Raw genomic sequence first — 17,806 nt, forward strand, 5'->3', positions numbered from 1 at the left:
TGATTCCTTTGCTCCTTGGCCATGTCTAAATAGTCTTCAATCTCTTCTTTCTGGTACCACGCAGTATTCCAGTCCCACCTTATACTTTCATTGCTCTGGAATCATCCATTTTCCCAGAGTCCTGTTTCTGTTTAGTGGAGAATAGTATTTAGAAACAAAGATCAGGATGCTAGGGTTGCTGATTGCTACTGGACTTCCAGAACTTCTCAGCAGGCAGAACTAGGAATATATATGATGTGCCCACTTAGATCTGTCTCTCTTTCTATAGCCATCCATCTATTTATATGTTAAAAACCATGAGTTCACAATTCCACTCCAACACTTCAGGATTTATTCTCACCTTCCCCATTTCTATATTTGTATTTTCTCAAGCAATGAGAAATCTGGCTTCCATAATGCTCAGTCTATTCACTTGGTTTTTAGATGCTGTATATAACTCATTTTTTTTTTTAAACCACATGAGTCATCTCCTTTGCTTCAACACCTCTGTGCATGGAGGTTCCTTCAGGCCAACTGAGGCCACATCCCCAGCAGCCGTTCTGACAATATGTTGAAGTCTTCCTTTCCCATCATCCTCTTTCACATTAGAGGGAACAGTGGAGAACGTTATTCTCCCTCTGTTCAGTACGACATCCAATAGGTGTTATGTAGCTACTCAGGGTCAGGTACATAATTTGCAGCCCCGGTACAAAATGAAAATCCAGGACCCCAGCAGGGGCAGGGAAGTAAATCTTCCTCTCCTATTTGGCAACCATCATAACTGTGGTTAAGTAAGCCAGAAAGAGAAAGAAAAATACCATATGATATCACTCATAAGTAGAATCTAAATAAAAAAAAGAAAAAATGAACTTATTTTCAAAACAGAAATAGATTCACAGACATAGAAAACAAACTTATGGTTACCAGAGGGGAAGGGGGTGGGAAAGGATAAATTGGGAGTTCAAGATTTGCAGATACTGACTGGTATATATAAAATAGATAAACAAGTTTACACTGTATAGCACAGGGAACTATATTTGATATCTTATAGTAGCTTACAGTGAAAAAGAATATGAAAACGAATATATATATATATATTCAAGCATGACTGAAGCATTGTGCTGTATACCAGAAATTGATACAACATTGTAAACTGACTATACTTTAACTTAAAAAAATACAAAAAAATAAATAAATACTTAAAAAAAAAAAACTTGGTTGATTGGGTGACCCCCTGCCCCAAGGGATTGCATCCTCCAAGTTAATACACACTTGGTACCTAGATCAAGTGTTGCAAGAGAGGCTTGGCCCCATCAAACATGTTCTGACACTGCCTGCCCAGGGACGAGATGACCATCATCATACACCTTCTCTAGACATCACAGGGTACACACAAGTGACCCTGACCTTCCCCATGACCCCTGCCCAGGCCCCCATGGCAGTGAAGGGCAACAAGAGGAAGGTAAGCCCCTCCCCAGCAGCATGGCTCTGTTGCTGCCCTGGGTGGAAAGTGGCAGAGGTCAGGGAGTGGAGGCCGTAACGGGAGGAAGGGCAGGGCAGGACCCAGGGTATCAGAGGGTGGAGGGTGGCTGCTCAGAACTTTTCCCATGGAGTCCGGGAGGTGGAGAGAGTGTGGTGGGGTGGAGGGGTGATGTGTGGGCTCAAGCTCCAAGTTCTGGAGCTTTACGCACTGTCCCATTGGACTTTTATTTCAAAAACACAAGTTTAAAGATGAATTTATTGAAAATTTATAGATGGTGAACACAGAGCACTAATCCCCAAGTGCTGGGCCCTTTTGAGAGTAGAACCCTGTGCAACTGTACTGGTGACACATGGGTGAAGCTGGCCCTGTACCTGTCACAGAGTGAGGGATGGACACTCATCTTTGCCCTGGCTCCTCAAGACTGAATGGCGGGGGCAACATAGTCCCTGGGGACCTTGAGAGGGAGTTAGTGGAGACAGTAGAAAGTGGAGCCATATGTCATGGAGCCAGGTCGGGGAGTGGAGGCACACGTGGTGGGATGGATGAACAGGAAGAAGAGAGGCTCTGAGGTCTTGCTGGCACATGGTGGTATTCAGTGCGCCAGGATTTGTAGGGTTAGTGTTAACATGACCGCAATTGTATCTGAAGGATGTTCAAGCCGGAACTTTGGTGTATTTGCACCTCAGTTTTTCCCATCAGTCTAGTGGCTTATCAGCAATTGAGATCATCAACGCTTTTCCTTTGTTTCTGAAATCTTTGATATGTGATTATCACATAAAAGGTGCTCAAAACATGTCAGATGAATGAATCAATGACTGAAGAATAGAAGTAAGCCTCCCCATATGTCCAAACATCAAATTCAAGATAATTCCATCAAGTTAATATTATACTTGGTTTATTTCCTAGTACAATGAAAATACTGTATTTCCTTTTTTTCCCTTGCTGAATTATGGATGGATCTCAGTAAGATTTTGCAGGTTAGTCTAGGAAAAGAATCATTATTTTCATTTTTGTAGGAAGTAATTCCTCTGAGAATCAAAAAAACAATATGCAAATCAAATTTTGGATCATCCATTGGGGTTTGGAGTCTGCGTGCACGTACCAGTGAAGTGCGGGCTACATGAACCAAATAACCAGGCATCAAATCCAACAGTTAATATCATATCAAGTAATCATTTGATTTAATTTATCCAGGTCTTCCTGGACAATTTGTTCAGTAACTTTTATGTAATAAGAGAGGAGTAAACTGTGAATATGAGCACCTCTGCTGGAAGCGCGGGTCGTTGGAAGTTGCACATGGTCTCAGAAGCCCATGTCACAGAAGAACTCATGGTACTCATTTCTATCTCTAACCCACTTCTCTGTTGGGAGAGATTAAGGTGGAGATGCTAAGACAGAATGTTGGGAGAAGAATGTCCACTCCCTCCTTTTCCTTTGTATCTGCTGGGACTCAACTTTTGAGATTAATGGCAGTGACAAAGAATGCACCTGTCAGACCTTTCTCCCCTCAGATAAAGCTGCTCCCAGGAAAAGTTCTGAACCTGGCGATGTGTCCTATCGGTGATCTCAGTCTCCACTTCCTCTGTTTATCCTGATTTGGATACTCAGTGTTTTAATGGCTTTTCTACTATACTTGATCAAAGTGTGTTCACAAGGTATGATGAATAAAGCAGTTAACTAGAGTTAAGAGACCTGAGTTCAAGGTCAGGTTTTGGAGCTTAGTGGTTACTTAACCTTGAGAAACCCACATGCTCTCTCCGAGTCTCCATTTCATCATTTGGGAGATCACTATACTGACCCTGTCTTGTGAATTATGTTTATTTATAAAGTAACATTACAATCTGTTCAAATACAAACACTTTAAACATACATCCTGAGTGAGAAGCTTGATGGGTCAGCTTTTCCATGCTTATATTAAATTTAACAACAAATTATTATCTTTGCCCTTTGGCCAAATACATAAAAATATCATGGTTGAGTTCAGCAAGTAAAGTGTGTTCATGCGGTTGTGCCCATTGGATAAGAGGAGTTGGGGAGGGCGACATTGAAGAGCGTGTGTAGCAGACTGCTATTCTCATTTCCTTTTCGAACTGGGTTGACTCAGTGATCCTGTTTAGGTGTGGGGAAAAGGATTTTGAGCAGTTGGGACAGGAGTAAATGACAGGAGTGGGAAAATTCAAAAATGGATGGAAGCGAACATTCTTGTCATCCCTAGAGACGGCCTAACTGATCATTATAGGGCTTTGCTTCCGTGGGTCTTAAAATCAAAACTCATTCTTTGATACCTATGTGAACATTAACATATGGATGAAGATTCAAAGTATGGTAGTATCAGTATATAATTTTGCTTTTGTTTGAAAGATGGTGTAATAAGTAAATATGTTTCAAACTCGAAAGAAAGTGAGAGATATGACTATTTGAAATATTTATAATTAGGGCATAACACTCAATCAAAAGCATACAACGAGAAAACTTCATAGTTTCCCGACTGAGGTTCTACAAACACTGCCTGAGTTTGTTTCTCTTGACATAATAACTTATTGAATTGTGAAACACTTTTCTACTCTCATAAAGAAAATATTAAACTTTGAATATTAAATTATCATTGTTTACCAGCCTTACCTAGTCCAGTGAAATTGTCTGTTATCTCTGAACCTAAAAAAACATTTAAATTGCTTTAAAGACATTTTAATTTCTTTGGTAGCTAAAGGAAGAGATTGAAAATTTAACACTGGAAATGCATTTATGTTCTCCATGTATTTGTCGGCAGAAAAGATGGCACCCTCAAATGGGGTCATTAAGTGGAGATTAATAAAGGAACTATTTGCAAACTTGTGGGCTGGGCCAAAGAAAACCAGCAAGGGATGACGTATCTCAGGACTAGCAATAGCAGGAAGTTCTTAGCATCCTAGACTTGAAGTGAATGCGTTTTGAAATCCATGAAAAAACGTCACTGTTGCTCCCAGTGTGGCTCTGGTTATAGGAGAGGGATGCTGAACAGGTGCGCTGGCCTTTGGTAATGCGACAGAACCACTGCCAACCTGCAGCCTGGCAAGGGGGAGCTGGAGGATAAATACCAGGATCTCACTCTCCTTCCACGTGCAGATCTTCTGCTAATACGGTCCAGGGGCCAAATCCTATTGAAAGCAGAGGGAGCCTGTGCGTGCAATTCGTGGAGCTCATTCTCCCAGGGCAGGGGGCACGATGGATAAAAATAGAGTGTGGGCAAGTGAGGGGAAATAGAACGTCTCTTGCATGTTCAACATGAATTTTGTTAAAAATACTTCTCCTTACAACAAATTTAAACCCCACCCACCAAAGTATATTTCTTTTTGTTCATCTCTAGGAGAAATATACTAAGTTATGCTTGAGGACACAGAACTTCTGTTTCTCATGCTGAATTTTTCAACTACATTGCAGCCTTTCCTCTGTCTCTGATTACGCACGTGTTAATCTCTTCCTGTGTAAGGCAAAGATGCTACTGAACTTGCTTGAATGTCTCTGAAAGAAGTTATCACCTCTTGAAACAGGAATTATCAAGACACGTTTTCAGTGTGTCACAAACTGGATGATATTTCATGGCACACCATGCTAGCTAACCATGAGTCTGTGTGAGATTCGTTTTCTATTTTTTTTTTTCCCAAAAAGCTGTATTCACTAGCTCATACATGTAACAGATTAAGGTTTGGGTTATTTTTATGGAGATGCTCTGTCTTGTCAGAATGATAGGTGGAAATATAGACACCAGTACACTGAACTCTGTTCCTGTTTAAAAGAGTTTAATTACCTTTGAGGGGATGTAGTTGTCAATGTTGTACTGTATTGTTGAAAACAGTTCATGGATACACTGCTTCCATTTTAAGGATATGTTAAGACGATCTGAACAGAAAAACATAACTACTCACTAAACAGATTTGCAGGTGAAAAATATCTTAATTGGATTTTCTAAAAGTTAGCTAATAGAAATTATAAATTGCTTGAACTTGAAAAGAGAAAATACCCTTCTGGCACCCCTGTTTCTTCTCTCTGACCCCGTAGTGTTTTTAGATTGCTTTGTAACGAATGCATAGCAGGGACAAAGAAGAACCACATTTCGCCTTTTCATCCACATCTAAAATCACTTCCATTTTGTCCTTGGCCCTTGAGGAATGACTAAGAGCAGTAATTATTTTCTTTTCTTGCCCTCTGAAAATGTGTTTCTCTTTTCCTTTAAACTTTGATATGGAAATCACTGCTTCTGTACAATTGGGAACTCCAGCTAGAAATATAATTTGACAAAATGCTGAACTGAAAATTAACCTGAAAATAGCAGATGAATTCATTTTTACTAAGTCTAAGTTTGGTGAGAATGGAAAATGCAATAGCGGATTTTGTGGATTTCAAATATTTCATTCATCTTAAGTCCAGGATGGAGTCTACCATTCTGCTTTAAATGGGATGAACTTTGAAGTTTGAGGCACACATCAATTCCTTAAAAATAATTTTAATGGATGTCTTCTCTGTCTAAAAGGCCATAAAGCAATCTCACCATCATCTTAAAACCCAATAAACTATTAGATGTAAAGTGATACAAATAATTTTTATAAGATAAAGAATTAGTACTCTGTAGTTTGAAAAAAGAAAATGATATGGTTATGGCAGAAAATTGCATATATTTATATATTTTTGTGGGCTTTTAAAGTCATGGTTTAGGATATATTCCCAATTAAATCCACCATTAATCAGTCAATCAATCATTAATTAACCATTAAACTTCTCTTTTGTGCAGAACACTATACCTCCCTACCCTGGAATGATATAACAAGTGGATAATTTGATGTATTTTACAATGTATAGAAAAAAATGTTAACAATGAAAAATGTAAGCTTTGATTAGAATAAAATGAGAATAAAAGACCACATGATTATAATCAGTAATTATAATTATTTGTTAATAATTATTATTTACTTTAAACTTAAATTCTGTGTATAATTGAAAGAATATTAATATTAGAATCAATGAAACGTGAATTTAAATTCAGGCTTCAACATTTATCACCTGTGAAGCATTGGGTTATCCCAGTTTTCTGGGTCCATTTTCTTATCTGTAGCAGGCTGTAAATAAAAAATACTTCGTGTGGTTTTTGTGAAGATTAAATGACAATACGTCCAAAATATAAATGCAATAAATTTTAGTTCAGTCTTTTCTGCCTGCCTTTTTGCTTTCTTTAAATTCAGAAGCCATAGAAAAGTATGAGAGCAAATTAGATTTTAAAAAAACTACTAAAAAAGGACAGCTATTATGAAAATGCTGGAACAGGAGGAATCTTACTTTAAAATTTACATTTGCTTGTTTATTTAATGAATACTTCACTATGTGCCAGACACCCATCTAAGTACTTTACAAATGTTCATTCATTTAATCCACATAACAGCTCTGTGAGGTAGGTACAATGAGTATTTCCCATTTTATAAGTGAGAAAACTGAAGCACAGAGAGGTTAGACAGTGTGCCCAAGTTCACGTAGCTACAATGTGCCAGATTAAAATAAATAAGCAAAAACATCCTGTTCTCAGAGCTCATGATTTTCGCTCCTACATTATGCTGCGGACTTAGGAGAGGATGATGGTAATGACCAGTAATAGCTAGCATTTACATTTTACTTAGCAGTGCACTTCCTAAGCCCCTTGTATTATCAGCTTAGGAGGTAGTTATAACTATTATTCTGCCTTACAGACGAGGAATGTAAAAGTACAGAGATGTTAGGCCACTATACTTGCTTAGAGTAGAAGGTTTAAGGGGTGCAGTTTCACATAAAACTTGTTTCACTACCATATTTGATTAGATGAGCTAGTGTTTCTATTCATGTCCTAACCATGTTTATGATATCCACTTGATGATCACTTTTATGTTAAAAAAAAAAGAAAAAGAAAAAGACCAGTTGGTCCAGGATATTAATACATTTTCAGGCTTCTGAAAACCTCTGCTGGTCACCAGTGGAGACGATGGGACTCTTATTTGCCCTTGACATTATGCTGTTGCTATAGCAACCTGCTACTCAGAGAAGCCTCTGCCATTCTCTCCTTATAGTAACCCAGAGAGCTCCGTTTTCCCCCTTAGCAAGCATGCCTGGGACGGCACTACTGATAGATCATTTTATATGTACCTGTTGATTCAATTTGTCCCCAAACAAGTCCCACTCAACCCCTAGAGTGCTCTTCAATCTGTTTCTTCTATTTCTTGTACAATCTGTTCCTGCCCTAACCATTTATTTTGTGAGTGGTCTCTCCTCCTTTAAATCTCTTCCCTTGCCCTCTGATTCATCTTTCTACTGCTACCAGCATTGTATTTCTAAAATGTAGGTTGTGATCCTTTTGGTTTCTCTCTGTTTTCAAGTATCTACTATGGGATGATGTCCAAATCTCTTGATAAGGCAAAGTAGTCTAAAATAAATTAGAGGTGCAGAGATGATGTGCCATTAAGTAAACAAGGATGCCTAGTGTATTAATGTTGAACTATAACGTGATTTATTTGACATTATAGAGGTGACTAAGCTTAGAGGCTAAAATGATGACCTTGAAACAAACTGTTTACCTGGGGTAGAAAATAATAAGTAACCGGGAGTTAACTGTAAATTATTTTCATGGATTATTCCTACCTCAAGTGTTTACACGATGTGGTTAGTTTCATAAATGTTTATCTTGAAGTAAAAATAGACTGTCAAACTTCATGGCTAAACTTTTTTTTTTTTTTGGTAAAATAACCATCAGCAAGTAATACACTGTAAATAATGAGTTGATAATAGATAGATTTGCATTAGTCAGAAAAGTAGTTTAGGCAATGGATGTTTTTCAGATATTCTCGTTAGGAAGTGTAATTAGCCAGCAGGGAGGAGTTTTCATGTCTTTGGAAAAGTGCTTCTGCAACTTTCTACAACCCACACTCCAACTCTGACTGTGAAATTGTTGCTCAGTTTGAATTCTCAATCCATAGAACGAGTCATTATGAAAAAATGAAAAAAAAAAAAGGAACCCGTACCCCATCATGTTCTTAGCAAAACCACATAGCATGCACTCAGGCTACAGGGTTCCAAATAGTCCAAGCTATTTCAGAACAACAGTGTCTATTTTTCGTTTTGAATTACTGCAATTTCAGGAACAGCTGTTGCACGGAAAATTATAATGGTCAACATTTAATCAGCGCAATGCTTTTCTTCCCCCCCTTCATCAATCAATCATTTGCTTCAGTTACCATAAAAATCTCAAACTTTAGTTAGCTGTTAGTAACTTTAAAAGCCTCATTAGAATCTGGCCCGACCTGCTGATCTGCCATGATTTCCCACGGCTTCCTAACATGCAATCTGGGCTCCGTTTCAGCAGTTCCCAAACACACCAGCCTCCCTTTGCTTTTCCTTACTTCGCACATCTCGAAAACCATCTGTTTTCCCCCGATGCTGTACAAACACTGTCTTTTTTGACATCAAATGCTAGTCTCACCTCCTCAAGAAAGTTATCTTTGCTTATGCTAATTTAGCTTTATGATTTATATGGTTTCCCCATCTCCAGACTTCTGTAAACCTCCAAATTTCATTTTGAACAGTATCTACTGTTCTGTCTCCCTAACTTGATTGTAAATTTAGAGAAGCAAGAGTCATCTCATATTTTTCTAGCTCCTTTGCAGTATGTGACAGTGTTTCTGCACAAGAAATACCTTGGAATGTCATTATGTGTTAATAGAGCATTCTCTTCTCTTTCTTCTGAGATTCTGTAATACTTGACATGAACTTAGCATTTTATTCTGAGGGTCTAGATCTTGCGTACTAAAGTTATTTGTATGTCTCAGCCTTACGTAAGGAGCTTAAGTTTATTCAATCATTACAATCATTCTTTGAGCACTTACTCTATAGCGGGCAGTGTGCTAGGCACCAGAGAAAAGAAAATGAGCGAACAGCTGCCATCAAAGAGCTTAATACTCCAGTGACCTTCTGGGGATGAAAGAAAATCGCACGAGGTAGGATGAGGGATGCAGCGAGCTTGCGGAAAGGGCTGGGGGATCTCAAGAGTAGAGAACCGCTGACCTTCTTCAGTACGGGAAGGACATAAGGTTGAGCTCGGTATTAAAACAAGAGCAAGACTTCATAGTTAGATGAAGAATATTTAGGTAAGAACAACAGCTCATGCAAACTCCCAGATGTGGGAAACAAGCATGGTGTGTTTAAGGAACAGCAAGAAGTTGATGTGAAGAGAGAGGAGGTTGAAATGCTGGACTGGAATCAGAATATTGCCCACGGATCATGGGCTGCTTAATTCTTAGGAAATTTAAAAATCACTTCTAAATCTAGGGTCACAACTCAGACCTGGTGATCAGAATCATCAGGCGTGAAGTGAAAGTAACCAGCGCAGTAATATCATAACAGTTTTTAAGAAATTGACTGGGATTTCCGTCACTCTCTTCTCCTTAGTATTTTGGCCTTGAACAAATCCAATTTCCAATGACCCTACCCCACTCTCTTCTTACATGTCATTTTTTATGCATATACTTATACACACATCTATATTAACATAAAATATGTGATGATGGTACATATTTTTTGAGGGCTTGATGAATGCAAGGCCTCTACTCCTATTCCCGGTTTTCGTATGTCACCCTTATAATCACACCCAAAGATGCAAATAGTTTACTGAGCACTGAGAGGTTAATTAACCTGCCCAGGTTTACACAGCTGCTATGTGGTGCAGCTAGGATTTAGAACCAATCCACCTGACACCAGAGCCCTTGCTCGAAGTCACAGTTGCATTCAGCCAAGTACAGAGCAGCCTTCGTCATCATGTCAAGCTGCAGACAAACATTCCTGGTTGTAACCACCAAGTGGGGTCTTCATCAGAGGCTTACCTAAGCCTGGGAGGTGACCTGAAATACCACAATGGGAAGAGGGACACAGAGCAAACACACACACACAAAAGGTTTTTCCCTCTAACGACCTTTACGCTTGGGCAAGCAGCTCTTAATAATATCTTTGTGCTAAACGACAATCTGATTTGCAGCTGAGAGTAAATCAAGATCCCCTGCCCTCGAAAGAGAAGTCTCTGACCTCAGACTGAGAATCCCCAAGTTAGGTGTTAGTAGGTGACCCCAGAATTCAGCTGTAAGACTCTCTGAGCAAGTTTCAAAGGAAGGTTTGCCAATAAAATATTTTCGTATTCAACCTGTATGTGAGCATTTCGTGTTTTGTATCACCACATCTTCCACTTATACCTAAAAATTTCTTTTTCTGTGTTAATGTGTCACTTTATGGAACAGCCAGATACAGCAATTCCAGAAAGATCAGTAAGTACATAATATACTTCTGTTTCTTACAGTTTCTCTTTGTGCCATTGTTCGTCTGTCTGTTTTAACTAACAAATATTATACCATGTATGTGTGTGTGTGTATATATATATTTGTTGATGTTGGCAAAAAATGTAAAACTTATTATTTGTGAAACAGAAGATTTGACTTATTACCAATATTTGAGGTTCAGCATGAAGGATAAGTCAACATTTTTTTCTTTGGTTATTAATTTAAAGATATGTATGAAATGCTTATCAAAACTGAGAGAGAATCACACTTTATTAAATAAATATTTTAAACTTATTTTAAAATTCTGGTCAGGTATACAAATAGAATGAGGAAAGTAATTTTTCTTTGGAATTTTCTGAAATTAACATTCACATGTGCTATTTCAGATAAATTACTGAAAGAAATGGAAAGTATAATAATTTAATTTTAACATTGTTCAAGTAAAATTATGAATAGTAAGAAAGAAAATGTCACTCTTAACTTAAATTTAATATTTTTACAGCAAAATTTACCTAAAATGCTCAATGTAGTTAACAAATCAATGGTAGAAAAGTAGTAACATTATTTATACAAGCATTACACTTTAATTTAGAGAAATAATATTTTAACAAAAATGGCCAATATATTGATTTTATTTGCTTATATTTCCCTTTTTAATTTATTATATTAAAATATAATTGAGTATTTTTGGAAAGAACAGGATATACTGAATGGCCTTTGAAAAACATATTTAGTCTATGAATTTGAATTTTAAAAAGATAGAAGGCATAGATCAGCAGAGAAATTTTCTAGTTTGACAAACTCAAAATTCAGAGAGAAAAAGTTTTTAAATATGTAAACAGAATAATCAGGCACTATTTCTTATGGTCAGTATTGCCACATTATTCTCAAGCCACTCAGCATTTTTTCTCTTCTTTCACAGAAAATAAGATATTTAGCTGGGCAACGTGGCTATCAGAATGAAGACTACATTTCCCAACCTCCCTTGCAGGAAGGTATGACCATGTGACCAAGATCTGGCCAATGGGATGTGAACAGAACCATAGTACAGCTTTTTCCTTCATCTTATTTCACTCATATAATGTAGTGGCTTAGAACTGGGATGGGATGCTGAAGTTCTATCTCATATTATGAATAGAAAGGCCACAGCCTAGCGTTTATGGTATAGGAATCTGGAGGAAGGCTGGGTCACTCAGAAAATGAGCAATACAGTCACATCATTTCTGGGTTGCCTGCATCCAAAACATCTTTTTTAATGTGAGAAAAACAAACTTCTATACTTTTTAACCCACTGCTATTTGCTTTTTTAAAAAATGTTATTTGAAGCAGAACTTAATCCTAATTAAAACAGATTAAGGACTAACATCCAGAAGATATAAAGAATTTTATTGTACCAAGAGAAATATAAAATAATTTACACTGTCATTATCAAAGACAGATATTTAAGCTAACAAAGGACATATAGGATGCCAAAATATGTTAATTTAGTGATTTTATTTTATTTTTATTTTTTCATTTCATTCAATGATTTTTAAATCATTTTAATCTTAATTTTTTTATTGTGAATATGTCACACATAGCACACGTGTCCAGTTTAAAGAAGTAAAACAAAATGAACACTTATAAGGCGCATTGCTGAAATGAATACACAGCGCAAGCAGTATCAGTATCTTTGAAGCCTGTGTGTGCTTGCCCCCGATACGTCATGCTCCCTCTCTCTCCATCCTGGAGATAACTTCCTCCCTGACTTTGAGGTAATCAGTAAATTGCATCTCCTGCAATATATGTTCTCCCCAAATAATGTTGGAAAAGATCATTTAGATTTGTTTTTAGCCTGACTTAAATAAAATCATACCAGTTCTTTACCATTAACACTGGAAGAGAAGAGAAGACGGGTGATGGACTAGTTCAAGTCTGACACTCCCACTCGATGTTTGGACATCATGGATTCACTAGGAGTTTTCCCCACGGTTGGGTGAGTCTTAAGAATTTTCCAGTTTCCAAATTTTTCAAGTAGTAGTTGCTGATTAGTATGAGCAACTCCTGATGTGCACTTTGTACAGTATTAAGTGATTTTGATTTGAACCATTTAGATTTAACGTAGAGATACAATGTAAAACATGAGAGTTTGCTCTAAAGACGCTTCATCGCCATAGCTTATACGTCATTTTTTCTTTTTTTTCAGAATTTCAGGCAAAAATATATAATTATAACATAGTTATATTTAAATTCATAATTATTTCTTTCTCCATCATTATGGAAATACTGGCTTCACACATCTATTAATGCCTTTAGGAGACAAAAGATATTACAAAATGAAATTACTGCTGTTTGGTCAATCTTAATCCTCCAAGATAACATATATCTTTTTTCTGGTGTTTTTCCCCTATTTGTACCTTACCATGTGTCCCTAATTAAAAGAGTGTGACACTGGTTTTATAGATCAGATTATTACTGAGATACCTTATGTGCACAATACTGTAAACATGCATGTGCATGAATCCCTGATTTGTGTCAAGTCATAGCTATTTTGGTTCTATTAAAAAGAGAATGACAACTGCTTAGGAAACAGCTTGCTTTTATTAAAACTGGCTTATTTGCCATTAAATTAAGCATCTCTTTTGCAATTTATTTTATAATGTTAACAATTTCATTATTCTGACGCTGGAGTATTTTTTTTTCCATATTTAACATTTGGAACTGTTGTATGAGCAACTGACTCGTGAAATTTAATCCAAACCCTCAATGTGTTTGCAATCTCATGGAAGACTTAAGAGAAGTAAACAAATTAAATGAATATAAGACCCAAATGAATAGGCACACGAATCAATAATAAATAGAATTTATTAGTAAGAATATTGAAGGACTAGAGCATCTTATTCTATGTTGATGCTCAGTTAGAGTTTGTTCCACTTACGGCAATTACTAAAATACCCTCTTTTCTTTTTTGAAACAAGTTATCAATTATTTTGTTTCTATGTACATGTATATATTGTATATCCTATATGTCTGAGGAGGCAAGAAACTCCTATAAAATGTATTGTATGTGGTTAACACTGAAGGAAGAAATACTGTGACCGTCATAGGCTACGACGTATCCGTTGGTCATCACTGCAGTGTTGACCTGACGTATTATTAGAGAATCACTTGAATGGCTACGAGTTACATGTCTATCAGTTTGTGTTATCATGACTAGTCCTCAGCCAGAGACAACCAGATGTCCTATTTCGGTCTAGACCACTGGTTTGCCGCGTGAGCTTTCAATATTTGTTTAAGCACTTTGTGCCTCAGTCTCTTCATCTCTTCCAAGTGGGAAAAAATAGTCACATCTGATAAGACTGTTGTGAGAATTAAATGAGCTAACATAGCCCTCAGAGAAGAACTTCACATATAATAAGCATAAAAAAAAAATCAGCATTATTTTCATCCCAAGTTACACTTATAATTTATAGGTAAGCAAATGAGTCTGGAAATGTTTTACTTGAGATATCACAGTAAATTCCGGGCAGATACAGCCAGATGTAGTAAGTTCCCAGGGTCCGTGGTCTGAATAATATACTCTTCTCTATCTTATTTCTGAGAATAAAACATTAAATTCCTCATTAGGAATTATGGCACTGGACCTTTAAAAATTCAGCTATACCTTTATTTTGCTTACTTAGTATCAGAAGTACTTCATAAACTTTGCAACCCTGCCAATTCTTCAGGGTGCCAGGGCAGGGATGTCTTAGCCATCCTCGCTTCCACGTGGTTAGCCTTTCTTACAGAGAGTAGGTACTCAAAAACTGTAGAATGAGTTATAGTCAGGCCCTGTATCCTCGGGTTCTGCATCCTGGGATTCAACCAACCTTGGATCAAAAATATTCAGAAAAAAATTTTTCAGAATGTTCCAAAAAGCAAAACTTAAATTCACCCAGTGCTGGCAACTATTGACATAGCATTTACATTGTATTTACAACTGTTTATATAGCATTTACATGGTGTTAGGTATTATGCATTATCTAGAGATGATTTAAAGTACACTGGATGTAAGTAGCTGATACACAAATACTATGGGAAGGGACTTGAGCATCTACTTATTTTGGTATCCGTGGGGATACTGGAACCAATGCACCGTAGATCCCAAGGGACGACTGTAATTTCTTAGTCCTGGTCTACCTGCTTAGCATGATGAGCAATGATCTGAAAGCATTTCTCATTTCCTCATGCCATGTGTCCTGCGGGTGGTCTACCTGTATATGTGTATAAATGGCTTTAATTGTTACATTTTCCTCACCGATACCAAATTCTGGATTTCTCCCTGAAAATCATGCAATTTCAGCATATTCTATAAAGTACAAAAAGAATACCTCATCATTAAATGAACAGCAGAATGTAATGACATCAAACCCTTGATTTGGAGACCACATTCATTATCCTAAATGTCCAATAGAGTGTGCTGGTGCACTATACACAACAGGACAATTTGGAGCAGTAGTAGTGTATCAGATTTATTTCAACTGTTTGGTTTGCTGGAAATAATTGAAGTAAAAAAAGAAATTATGTTCTTAATGAAAACAAAATAAAAGTTCAGCAACTTTAATGCTATATAATGCACAGGCGTGTGCAATGTGAATATAAAAAAAAGATAAAAATGGAAATTGTGAATTTTCCTTTTTATATGGGTTTACTATACAGCATCCTACCCTACGCATATAAAATTAAATCTCTTACTAACTTATATATACTGAAACTCTGTACTCTTGCTCAATTACAGTTAACATTTTAGGCTTCCATACTAAAAATATGTATGCGTTGTTATATTTTTCATAGGCTAGAACTTCATAAACTCCTTATGATTTTTTTATTTTATTTCAACAACAACCCCCTCCCCCTGGTGATCTGATTGAAGAATATATTCAGTGCATTCAATCCAGTATCTATTTGTCAAAATCAGGACGGAAAGCATTAAACACTGTCATCAGTAAGCAAAAAAAAAAGTGAGACAGAGAAAAATCATACCTGAAATACCCCAGATGGTTAATTTCTAGTCATCTTTCATTTTCCATGAAATTGTCCAGCATTTAGACAAGTTAACTCCAGAGCTGCAGTTTAGGAGCAAATATCTTTCTGATTTTATTTGCTCTGTGTGTGCGTGTGTGTGTGTGTGTGTGTGTGTCCTATGGGTATTTGCCCTTAAACATTGACAGGTAAGAATACATGCTTCAGAGACTTGGTAAACTGATAGCTTCTCAGCATATATGATTCTGCCCAATATGCCAACAATTTTCAACTCAGGGGTTGCAGCAGACATTTGTCATTCTTTCTGATTGTCTAGTATCTGAATTCTCTGCCTAAATTCGGGATAATATTATGAGATCTTATGAGTCTTAGAGGGAGCAGAATCAGCCTTCTCTTATGGAAACTGAAACTATCAGCATCTCCCCCTTTGCATCTGGCAGAGATGCTCTCCCCCTCACAAGCCTCTGTCCCAGAGTTGGACTCTGTAGCCCTTTGGGTCCAAAGAAGCAGAAAGCCATGAGTGTGCACTGTAGTGTAGAGACCAGGGCTCACAGCACGAAACGTGTTCCTCAGGGCTCTGCATGGAAATCCGTTTCCTCGTTAGATCCGTTGTGTATGATGTGGACTATTGTTTCTGGCTATGTAACACTAAGCCTGGTTCTCCACTCCTCCTTTTGCTTCTGTGAAATGCCTATTTTTTCCCCACTCACATCCATCACAGTCAAATTCTATTGCTATTCAATAGCACATAATGATGAGATACTTGTCATTTTGAAGTTGTTCTTCTCAGCAAAAGTAATTTATAGCTCCTTCCCTCCATTATTGGAGGGCATAGAATTTTAATGGATTGCGTAAATCGAAGGGGAACAGCTTGAACTCTCAGATTGGCCAGAAGAGATACGGCTTCAGGCAGCCAGTGAGCACAGCCCAGGGGTGATTACAGCAGGTGGCTAAGGCTGGATGGCATTACAGGACGCCGACCTCCACAGCTTCTCTTAAAGTGAAGCTTGAGCAAGTCCACGAGCAGAGTCTGGGAGAAAAATCCCTACAAATAGAAAGCAAATGCCGGTAGAGAGAGCTTGGGACGAGACTAACACACATGCAGAACGCTCAGGGGAACTAAAGGTGTAAGGGAAGGAGAACTAGGGACTAGCAAAGCATTTCCTTGTTGCTTGTCCTTTGATGAGGAAATATGAACGTTTCTATCAATGGCCCACAAAAATGATGTGTGATTTTACTGGATGTATTTTAAGTGTAAACTGCAGATTGTTGTCATTAGTTTATATAGATTCTCCTCACTAATCTCCAGCACAGAGCTTTCTAAAAAAACAATAAATAAATTAAGAGAGAGAGGAAAAGAAAGAGAAAGAAGAGGAAGGAAGGAAGGAAGGAAGGAAGGAAGGAAGGAAGGAAGGGAGGGAGGGAGGGAGGGAGGGGAGGAAGGAACTTACTTCTCTGCAAAGTAAGTTCTAATTGGTTCACCCAGAAGCAGGTTTCTTATATACTTCATCTTATTCTGAATTGTACTTCTGTTTATTGGATCTGATTTCACAACAGGCATCCTTCCAGCTGGACTATTCCTTTGCCAAGAAATTAAACCTACTTTCCAGGGTGGTGTTTGGACTCCTTGTTACCCACCGATTTCATTCACTGTAGACACTTTGTCGGACCTGTTAAGTAACAGTGAAACTTGCCGGCTGTTGCTCCCCTCACAGCTATCTGTAAATATGGAATAGCTAGGTGGGTATTCCTTGTCCTTCATTTAGTTCTTTGTGTGAACACAAAGGTGTCTGTGCAGTCAGGCGATAGAATAAACAGGACTTGCTGAACAATTAGAAAGAGTGAAGAAGGGTGGGAAATCTTGGATGATTCTGGTTGAGACAATACTCCCTAAGATGAACAGCATAGGAAATAAAAAGAACAGGCTTTATTGGGAAAGGGGATGCATTCAGTTTTGGATAAGTTGAGATGGAGATCCCTGTGCGATATCAAGATGACAAAGCTAACAGTTACTTGGATGTGCAAT

Source organism: Camelus ferus, chromosome 14 (assembly GCF_009834535.1).
Source record: "Camelus ferus isolate YT-003-E chromosome 14, BCGSAC_Cfer_1.0, whole genome shotgun sequence".
Lineage (NCBI taxonomy): Eukaryota > Metazoa > Chordata > Mammalia > Artiodactyla > Camelidae > Camelus > Camelus ferus.